Here is a 9,420-nt window from a genome sequence, read left to right as displayed (position 1 = left end):
CGTTGCGATCGCGAATCTTGAAAATACTTGATTATTTTAATCGTCTCTAGTTATACTTCAAACAATGGCTAGCGCTTAACGAATCAGAAAATTCAGTTTCGCTTTTCGTTCATCTCACTCAAACGGTTCTTCGTAGAATATTCTAATGTCGACAGTGACCTTTCTCGTGATTTGAACTATCAGTATGCCGAATTTCATCGCTTCCAGTCCGATAGTTCATTAAAAGACATACATACATAAATTCATTTTTGTATGTATTGAAAATTTTTATAAATATTTTTATAAAACAAGAAAAATAGCAATAGGCCTGATGCAACAACAAATTCTAGACGCTGATGCTAAAATGTAACCTTTTTGTTACATATCTTCGCTGTGTATCATAATAAAATACTTACTTGTTCAAACATTGCTAAACTGCTTTAAATTTCAAATAAATGCTTTTAATAAACCATAAAGTCGGAATATAAAGCAAATAATAAAAACAAGATTATTAGTTTACTAGTTATAGTTGTACTAAGTAGAAAATTTAATTTTAAATATAACAAAGTTGACAGACCACTATAAACATCTGCTCAATTTAATAGATAAAGAAAGAGTAATAAAATTGGTAAATAGCCAGATTTTACATTTCGCTGTTTTCAATATAAATACAGCATAAACTTGAAAGTATTCCTGAATTGTTCAACCAGCTTTAGTTTCAAAATGACTCTCCAACGTTTCTTGCTTGTTCTTGTAGTTTTGGCTGTTTTAGCTGTTTCAGGTAAGCTTAAAAGCTTTTTTGACACTGTTATAAATTTTGAAGCATGGTTGAGCAAAAATATCGTTCAAATTTGCTGCAACTTTAATACGGAGCTCAGTTTTAATATATTATTATACTACACAAACTTTAATACACCATACAATGTTTCAATTTAAAGGAAAACATATGTGTGCTTCATTTTAACCCTCGATTAAGATTGCATTAAATTTACGCTACTTTACCGAAATTATGGTACTGGTATTACGACTATAAGCTGATATTATGGTACGTTAAATATTGAATATGGAACAAAATATTTGAAAAGTTTCGTGGATGAACAGTTAAAGTAAGATTTTGGGGAACTTGAGAAAGAATCAGAGTATCTGGTTTAATTTGATACCTTATAATCATGAATCAGTTTTGTACCTAAAGCCATTGTTACCATTGTTAAAGTTGCAGAAAGTTCGTACTGTATTTTGTTTCAAGATACTGATATTATGCTTCAAAATTAAACTGTTTTTTCATATGATACAGTTAGTTTAATGACTGCAAAATTGAAAAGCTTTGTGCAAAAATGTGTTAAAAAGAGTTTAGGAAATTAGAGAAATAATCTGGTTCAGTACTTCTTGAAGGCATACGATTCAATTTGTGGTTTAATTCCAGGAAAGGTTATGGTTCAATTTAATACCTTTTTATGGCTAAATCAAATTATATGGTTTGAAATTGAGCGATATTATGGTTTGAAATTGAACAGATTTTCTTATATTATATGGGAAGTTACATGAATATAAAATTGTAAAGATTTGAGGAAGAATGTAATAAAGTAAGATTTTTGAGAATTTGAGAAAGTATCACAGTATTTAGTTGATGTTAATACTTCTTTAAGATTTGAGAAAGGACGTATCAAATTACTAGACCTAAGAATCCGGGGTTCGAACCCCATTAATGGTTAATAGTTAAAAAATAATATATCATGAAAATAAAAGTTTTTTTTTTTGAGACACGATGGCTCAGGGGATAGAGCGTTCGCCTTCCAATGAGGTTAACCGGGTTCGAATCATAGCTGGTCGATAAGAATTTTGCATCCGGCTTGCAGCGGCCACTGTGTTGATGTGAACGATTCTCAGTGGTAGACGGATCATGGGTTAGAGTCCCGTTGTCGTCAAGCTATACGTGGGTAGTTCTCGTGGTCTTCCTCTCCATGTGACGCAAATGCGGGTTGGTTCCGTCAAAAAGTCCTCCGCGAAGGCAAATTTCTCCCAACAGGTGATCCAAGAGTTCCCTTGTCTTCTGGATTGTGTTCAAAACTACAAGGCTACGGTGTTGAACATTAGTAGCCGTAAACCCAAAACATAGGGTAGGCTGTTCAACGACTCTTATACAATAAAATAAAAATTAAGCGAAATTTTTAGGCGAAATGCAAGCACAGACACAGAAGAAACCTTTAAATTTTTAATGTTTATTTGTTTTAGTAATGGGAAAAGTTCATCATTATACACAAGGAGGAGGAGTGCCTGATACAATGCCTGATACAGCAGTAGAAGAAGAATCAGACGGGGGAGGATTAGGACTTTTAGGTGGTGAGTATTGTGTCATAATATGCAATGTTGTAGACGCAAGATGATGAAATTAAATATCATCACTATGAGCTCAATATTTTTAATTATAAAATCACATTAAACATTTAACAATAAAGAGTAAAAAAAATATAATGTTAACTAACATAATTTAACTAGAAAGTTTTTACTCAAATGAGTAGGAAAGGGGGAACCAGGGTGGTTCGCAGAGCTCGTCCTGCGTCATCATATATTAAGTCAGAAAAAGATAGTTGTTATCGTCTTTGGGGTAGAGGGGTAGCGCCATCTAGTGCTACAAATAAGCCACCCGTTACAATGTCTAATAAGGTCTAATAAAACGTGAAGATTACATATAACGATTTTATAAAGTGTTTTACGAGTAGATACGAATTAATTAACTGTTTTACCTTGTAACAAAAATATTTGTACTTTAAATGTCTTGGAAATATGTTTGAAGTTAATCTCTTAACTTGGCTACACGTTTTAAATAAGTTCTTAATTTGGCTATAAGGGTCTTGAGAATTTGAAGCCCTAGAAATATTTTCGAAATTAAAATCAGCTTTCAAAAATATCTCATAACATTAAATTTATTGCTGTAGGGTAATTTTCAACTCAATAACGTCTGAATAAATGTTATTTTAGTCAACAGAATTTTATTTATTTGAAAAAAAAAACAACTTTTTTTTTGAGAAAATGTTAAAAATGGCGGTGATTTGGAAGCATTTTTAAATTTTCTTATCAATTTTTGTTGTTAATGAAAATAAGAGAAACTATAATAATTTTTATAAGTATTTATTGTTTTGGGATACAGAAATTATTGTAATGTATTTAGTAATTATTGTAGTAAAATTTAACATCTCAATTAAATAGTAATTTAAACAAGAAAATAGAATAATAAATTAAATTTGCTACATTTTGTACAAAATTTGAGTCCAAAATTTCGTTTAACATATTTTTTACATAGGATTCGACACTAAATTCCTACAGTCTTTTTAAATTTTTGAAAAATTCAAAGTAATAGACCATAAATTTTTTTGTGGCATTTTCCTTATCGTTTGCTGCAAATTTTTGGAATTTTTTTTCATTTACTCAAATGGATGGCCAAAATAAGGTACGCCTTGTAAGTCCGCATTTCATTTTTAAACTTGGCATGCAGGTCACGAGTGGTTCTTTCTCTCATGGATCCCTTAACATATTCAGCACAAATGTCAGGAGCAGCTTTCGTTACATTAGAATCTAGCAATCGAGTGACTACTATAAGAATTTAACTCTTCACTGCATTTGTTTGCATACCTGCAACGCTAGAGATTGAATTAGACTTCTTCATCAGGAATTTTTAAAATTAACTAACTAACTCAGTGGCGCGACAGCCCATTAAGAGGGCCAAGGCCGACTGTGCCCAATTTTTTAAAATTAACGCAAAAAAAATACTAAATGTCCCCACTTCAATGCTACGTAGGGAGTGGTAGGAAGAGGTTGAAATTGTATTTTAGTTCATGATGTGATACTTTAAGGTCATATGTTTATTTCTCTCGTTATTTTCAAAGGAGTACGCAAGTGTATATGCATGTTTATAAACCTATTCGTTCTTTATAATCTTGTACATTCAGACAGAAACTAAACTAAACCGAAAATACCATTTCAAAAATTTTTTCATGTATATATATTTGTTTTCGGAAGGCAAAATTTAGTGGTGGTAACACAGAAACTAAAATATCGACTATGTTTTATTTTCGTTACCAATTTTTGAAATTTTCAGGGCCTGCGGGAAACCTGTTCTACGCTTTTTTGATAAAATCTCTTCTTGCAGGACTGCCAACAACTACACTTTTTGCAAAATATTTTATTTTTCTTGTTTTCCAGTGGCGCCATGAATGGCCAAGAATTAGATTTCTGCCACATCCATATGTCACACCCGTTAATGGGGAGGACCCATTCATTCATCCGCAGATCGTAATTTTGACCTGAATCAGAGAACGATCCATTTTCAATTCAGTACCCTCTGAGGTTTTGATTTGTTATGGGAGCATGGAGAACTTTGTGACCCGACAGATTTAATGTGCACCAGTCACCATTTACTACACGGGGAAGTATTCAGCCGACTGGATTCGAGTCCCCGTTCTCACAAACGTGAGTCCAGCGCCTTGCAAACCAGGCTATACGTAAATGATTCAAAAGTTCGTGGCGAGCCTTTTAAAATGTTGGCAAAATTACCAAAAATTCTGAAAGCTCTACTTTTTGACTGCGCACCACTCTATGTACTTAAATGTTTTGCAAACAGCTGACCTGGTTGCCTTTTACAGGCTTTATTTTTTTATATTTATTTTTCATTCTGAATTTCGTATTTTTGAACAAGGCTTATACTTTTACTTATACTTTATGCCTTAACCAAGGCTTATATTTTTGGGAAAAAAAAAAAAAAAAAAAAAAAAAAAACAATTTATGGTATTTTCTTTTTAAATCGGCTAATTTCAGGAGATTCAAATATTTTTCAGTAAGATCAAAATTTTTTTTGCGTAAATTGTTGTTAATTTTTAATCGATTTAAATTTTGATAAAAAAAAAAGATTTTTGTGTTAATCTCTGCCTTATATTCCCTGATGAGGTTAAGAATTTTAAAACGAATATTTAAAAAAATTGATTTTATTTTTTATTGATTGTTTTAATATAAAGTCTTATTTGGAATGTTTTTAATGAAATTTTTTCAATTTTGAAGGAGTCAAGGAGTTGCTTGATGACGTACTCAGTGATGTTGGAGTTCACAATCAGTAACCAATGGAATTCACAGCCAAAATTCAAAACGAAAAATATATTGTTGGAATCGAAACTTAAGCGATTCAATAGCAATATTCAATGTAAAAATCGGTTAATCAAGATAGTCTTATTAACAAATATTATAAGTTATTTGTATTATAAACTGAGCTTTTGATTTATTGTAATAAAAATAGCTTATGTAAAGTAAAATTATCCAAAATTATGCATAAATATTTTGACTTCGTAATGTGTGTCATGTTTGAACTATAACATCGAAGAGGGGTCTCATTGGTACAGATACATGAGCAGTTCAGCAGCGTGTTCAATTAAGACTTATAAGCTTTTGTCAAGTCGAAATACAGACAGGACGAAAGCTACATTTAGGGTTGTAGCGGGAATCGAACCTACTACCTCTACACAACATAGCGTAAGATGGGCGATACCACTCAGTGAGGAAGACCCCAGCTTTGGTTCGGAGTGTTGATGTCATAAATTGGGACAAAGTGATTGAAATAAAAAGAGATACTTAGCTAGAGCATATATATTATTTCCTCATATTGTCTGTAAAGTTTATCGAAAAGTATTAATAGTAAGCCGTTTTTGCATTACATGGAGAGGAAAACCTTCCACGGTTAGCCTGACGGCAAGGAGACTCTAACCCATGATCCGTCTACCACTAAGGATATTTTACGTCAGCACTGCGGTCGAACTAAGGCGGATGCGGAATTCGTATCAATCAGCCGTCGCTGGGATTCGAACCCGGTCACCTCATTGAAAGGTGAACTCTCTATCCCCTAAGCTATCATGGCTCATACAATTTTATTTAATTTATCTCTTGGGGCCTCCCTGGCCAAGAGGTATCTCCCGCCAAACGATGTGTGAAGCGTGGAGGTGGCGGGTCTGAATTCCGGCGTAACCCTGGATGTATTTATTCTTACTGACGTCCTTCTCTGATTTGTTTTATCTGTCCTTCTATTAGACAAAGGTTGTAACGTATCAAGCTATATTAAAGAAAAATTCTTTTTTTTTTTTTATAAAAACATTTATTTTACAACAAGAAATACAGTAATGAAATTAAAGGTCCCGTAGCGAGATAGTAATAACTTTTCAAACAAAGATAGAAAACCCGTAGCAGGTAGTACAAACCTCAAATTCGAAAAACAAAAACTACTCTCTAAAATATCAACAACTCTCTGTTGTTCTAAAAATTATGTCCCGCAGTGGACTGATCGTTAAGACACGGTTCCCAGCAGATCACCGAAGTCAAGCATCACTGGCTGCGGTCAGTGTGCGGGTGGGTGACCACTTGGATCAGCCTGCATAGGGACCGAGGGTGTGCGGTATTGGTCCTCGTTAAACTGTGCTACCGTAAATTGCTCGACTTCGCGTGCAGGTCGTCGGGCTACCGAAGCGGGGGTGCCATCCCCTCCGCAGAGGATCAAAATTGTGATGGCATGTCTTCGGATCATCCTCAGGGATGTTTCCCAGACCGTCGCCAATAGCCCATTGTGCAGCTCTAGTACGACGTAAATGAACAACAACAACAACAACAACATCTAAAAATTATCTCGTGCTTTTAATTTTATTGAGTATTGAGTACAGTAAAGTGCGGCGAGCTCTCTGCTTATCACTTATAGCTCTGCGTTTTTCTAATTTTATCCAATGCTTTTATTTTTTAATTTATCTCTTTATGTGTTTATTTTATTTTATTCATGCTTTTGCTAGCCCGTTATTTTTTTAATATTTTTACTTTTATTCATACTTTTGCTAGCCAGTTTTTTTTAAATTTATATTTATAGACTTTATAAGGTATATAAACCTAAATTGAGCTCACAAGCCTACAAATGTATGTAATTTCAATAAAGAAATAAATGCGTTTATATCGGGGTTACTCTTTTAAAGAATGTGCGTAACTATCCTTATTCTAAAGGTTTATTATTTAATTCACTTCTAATTTATTAAAATTTTTGCAGAGAGCGGAGCAAAACTTATAGCAAGCATACTAGTTTAATTGTAAAAAATAAAATATTAATGTTGGATTTTTTTCAACTAGAATTCAGCTATTCTGTTTTTAAGCTGCATATTCAAATTCATATCGAGATCTTACAATTGAGTATAATATGAAAAAAGCACAACTACTTCCACTTACTAAGAATAACATTTACCTTTTAGTTTAATTAATAAACTGAGTTTTAAATATGCTTACTAAATTCATAAACTTCGGTAAAACAACAATATAAATTATTTCCAAAGGAACTAGACTAATACAATTCCAACCTGGCGAGTAGCGACTTATAACAAGACACTTCGTTTAATGTTTTTACTTGTTGCTAGAAATCAGGTTCGCGGAAAATGCTGTTTACTAGTTAAATTTAGTAGGAATAACACGATCTGTGACGTAGGCTATTCGCGATCGCAACGAACTATAGGGGGCGTTGTTGTATGAGACTAATACCTGCGATTTCTATATGAACAGTCATTCATTTACTCTGGAGACGTCGTTAATGTAGCACGTAGCATTGCAACGTTCCTTCCTTATTGTGGCTAATTAAATTTAAAGAAGAAAAATGCTTGATATTCTTTCTTATGCAAACGAAAACAAAATGGTATCTCTTTTTATTAGAGAAGGAATATCCAAAACACATCGGAAAAATATTTGTGCATTAACAGAAAAAAATGTGTATATTCTTATAAGATATAAAACCTAATGCCCGAGAAATAGTTTTACTAAATTTAATGATATGACATGAAAGGCCCATTTAAACTTCACATTCTATAGTTTTAAGAATCATATTACTTCAAAAATTAAAGTGAACAAAAAGTATACATAAGCCTCATAATTTTATGAAATTTAATTTTGTAAACAAAGTTTTTTGACAACAATTTTTATCCAAAAATTTCAAGTTTCAATAAAAATCATTATTTAGAAACTAAGAAACGTAAAATAAAGAATGCTGACGAAACAAAAACAAAAAAACAATTCTTTTTTGTCGCCATTTTTAGTGCTACAAAAATTCGTCTTTGGGATTTGCCAAAAACAAAACAAGATGCAATTTTATTTTTTCAGGAGGGAAATATTTTACCGAAAAAACGAAAATGTACCAATTCCCACAACATAAAACTTTATCTTGGTAAACGTACGTTTTGGAAATGTTATTTCATTTGGAATCTTATTTATCGAAGTTCATATGGCGATATGATTGTTTTGAATCTATGCTAAACTCTATATCGGCTCATTTTCCACCGAAATCCGATTGACTATTTTGATTTTAAATAAAGTGTTTTATTTTATGAATTGTCGCAAAAATTTTAAGTGTAGATTAGCGGCACTTAAAAACCGCCAAATCTGTAGCGGCGGTGGCGTTAATACGTAAGTACCGAATTTTTATTCCATACTTTTCTGAATCATATTACTTCAAACATTGGAATATACAAGAAGTATACATAAACACATAATGCTATATTATTTAATTTTTCAAAATAAGTATTTTGAGAACAATTTTTATCAAAAGATTATAAACTAAAAAACGGAAAATAAAGAATTCTTAGGATAAAAAAACGATTTTAAGAATTCTTTACATTGAAATAAAAACTTTAATATTGTTTCTTTTTTTATTATTCTTATAGTTCTTAATCAGACGTAAAATACCATTCTGTAGAGAACCATCATCAAATGAAAAAAAAATTTTACAAGCAAATTTTTCATTGTAAAAATCATTGCACTTACCTGATTTATAATTCCCGGAGAATTCCAAAATGATAAGTTCCTTGTTTGAAAACTTTATTCTCAAATAATAGATACATAGTTTATCCCTTCATTACTTTTAGATAACATACTACACAGCAAAATTTTATAATTGATATGAATTTGAATATGTAGCTAAAAACAGAATAGCTAAATTCTAGTTGAACTTATTCCTTCAAAACTAAAAAATACTTACCAAGAAAACGATAAAAATTAATTAAAAATCAGCACAAATGGCACTATTTCAAGTAACTTGGATAATTTTTATTGTTGTTTTCCGAATTATATGGATACAGAAATATATACTATTCTATAACGAAGAAGAATATGCTATAACTGTTACAATTCTGTATGTTCTGAATTCATATTTATTCACTGGAATGACGAAAGCAATGTTGACTCCACTTTAATTCGTAATGAATTGAAGACAGAAGAAATGCATTTTACCTTAATACACACATCTGTAACAGTATCCGAAATCGGAAGTCATCAGTTGCAAGTTTGTTGATAATAGAAATTAAAAATTATTGAGGAATTTTTCTTCAAATGTTTGGCGTGTTCTGTTCCTGAAAGATTTACTAATATTCTGGAGATTTTTTTTCAAGT

At 31.8% G+C, this 9,420-nt stretch overlaps 1 long non-coding RNA gene across 1 annotated transcript; it reads left to right on the top strand.

The window, feature by feature from the left end:
- The first annotated feature begins 540 nt into the window (after positions 1–540).
- LOC122270087 (uncharacterized) lies at positions 541–5,316 on the top strand. Its single transcript, XR_006225595.3, has 3 exons — positions 541–760; positions 2,212–2,319; positions 5,032–5,316. It is a non-coding gene; the product is annotated as an uncharacterized LOC122270087 (long non-coding RNA).
- Positions 5,317–9,420: the final 4,104 nt, after the last annotated feature.

This window comes from Parasteatoda tepidariorum, chromosome 8 (genome assembly GCF_982258835.1).
Source record: "Parasteatoda tepidariorum strain Cologne lab strain chromosome 8, Ptep-v5.0, whole genome shotgun sequence".
Lineage (NCBI taxonomy): Eukaryota > Metazoa > Arthropoda > Arachnida > Araneae > Theridiidae > Parasteatoda > Parasteatoda tepidariorum.
This window is presented reverse-complemented; position numbering and strand designations above follow the sequence as displayed.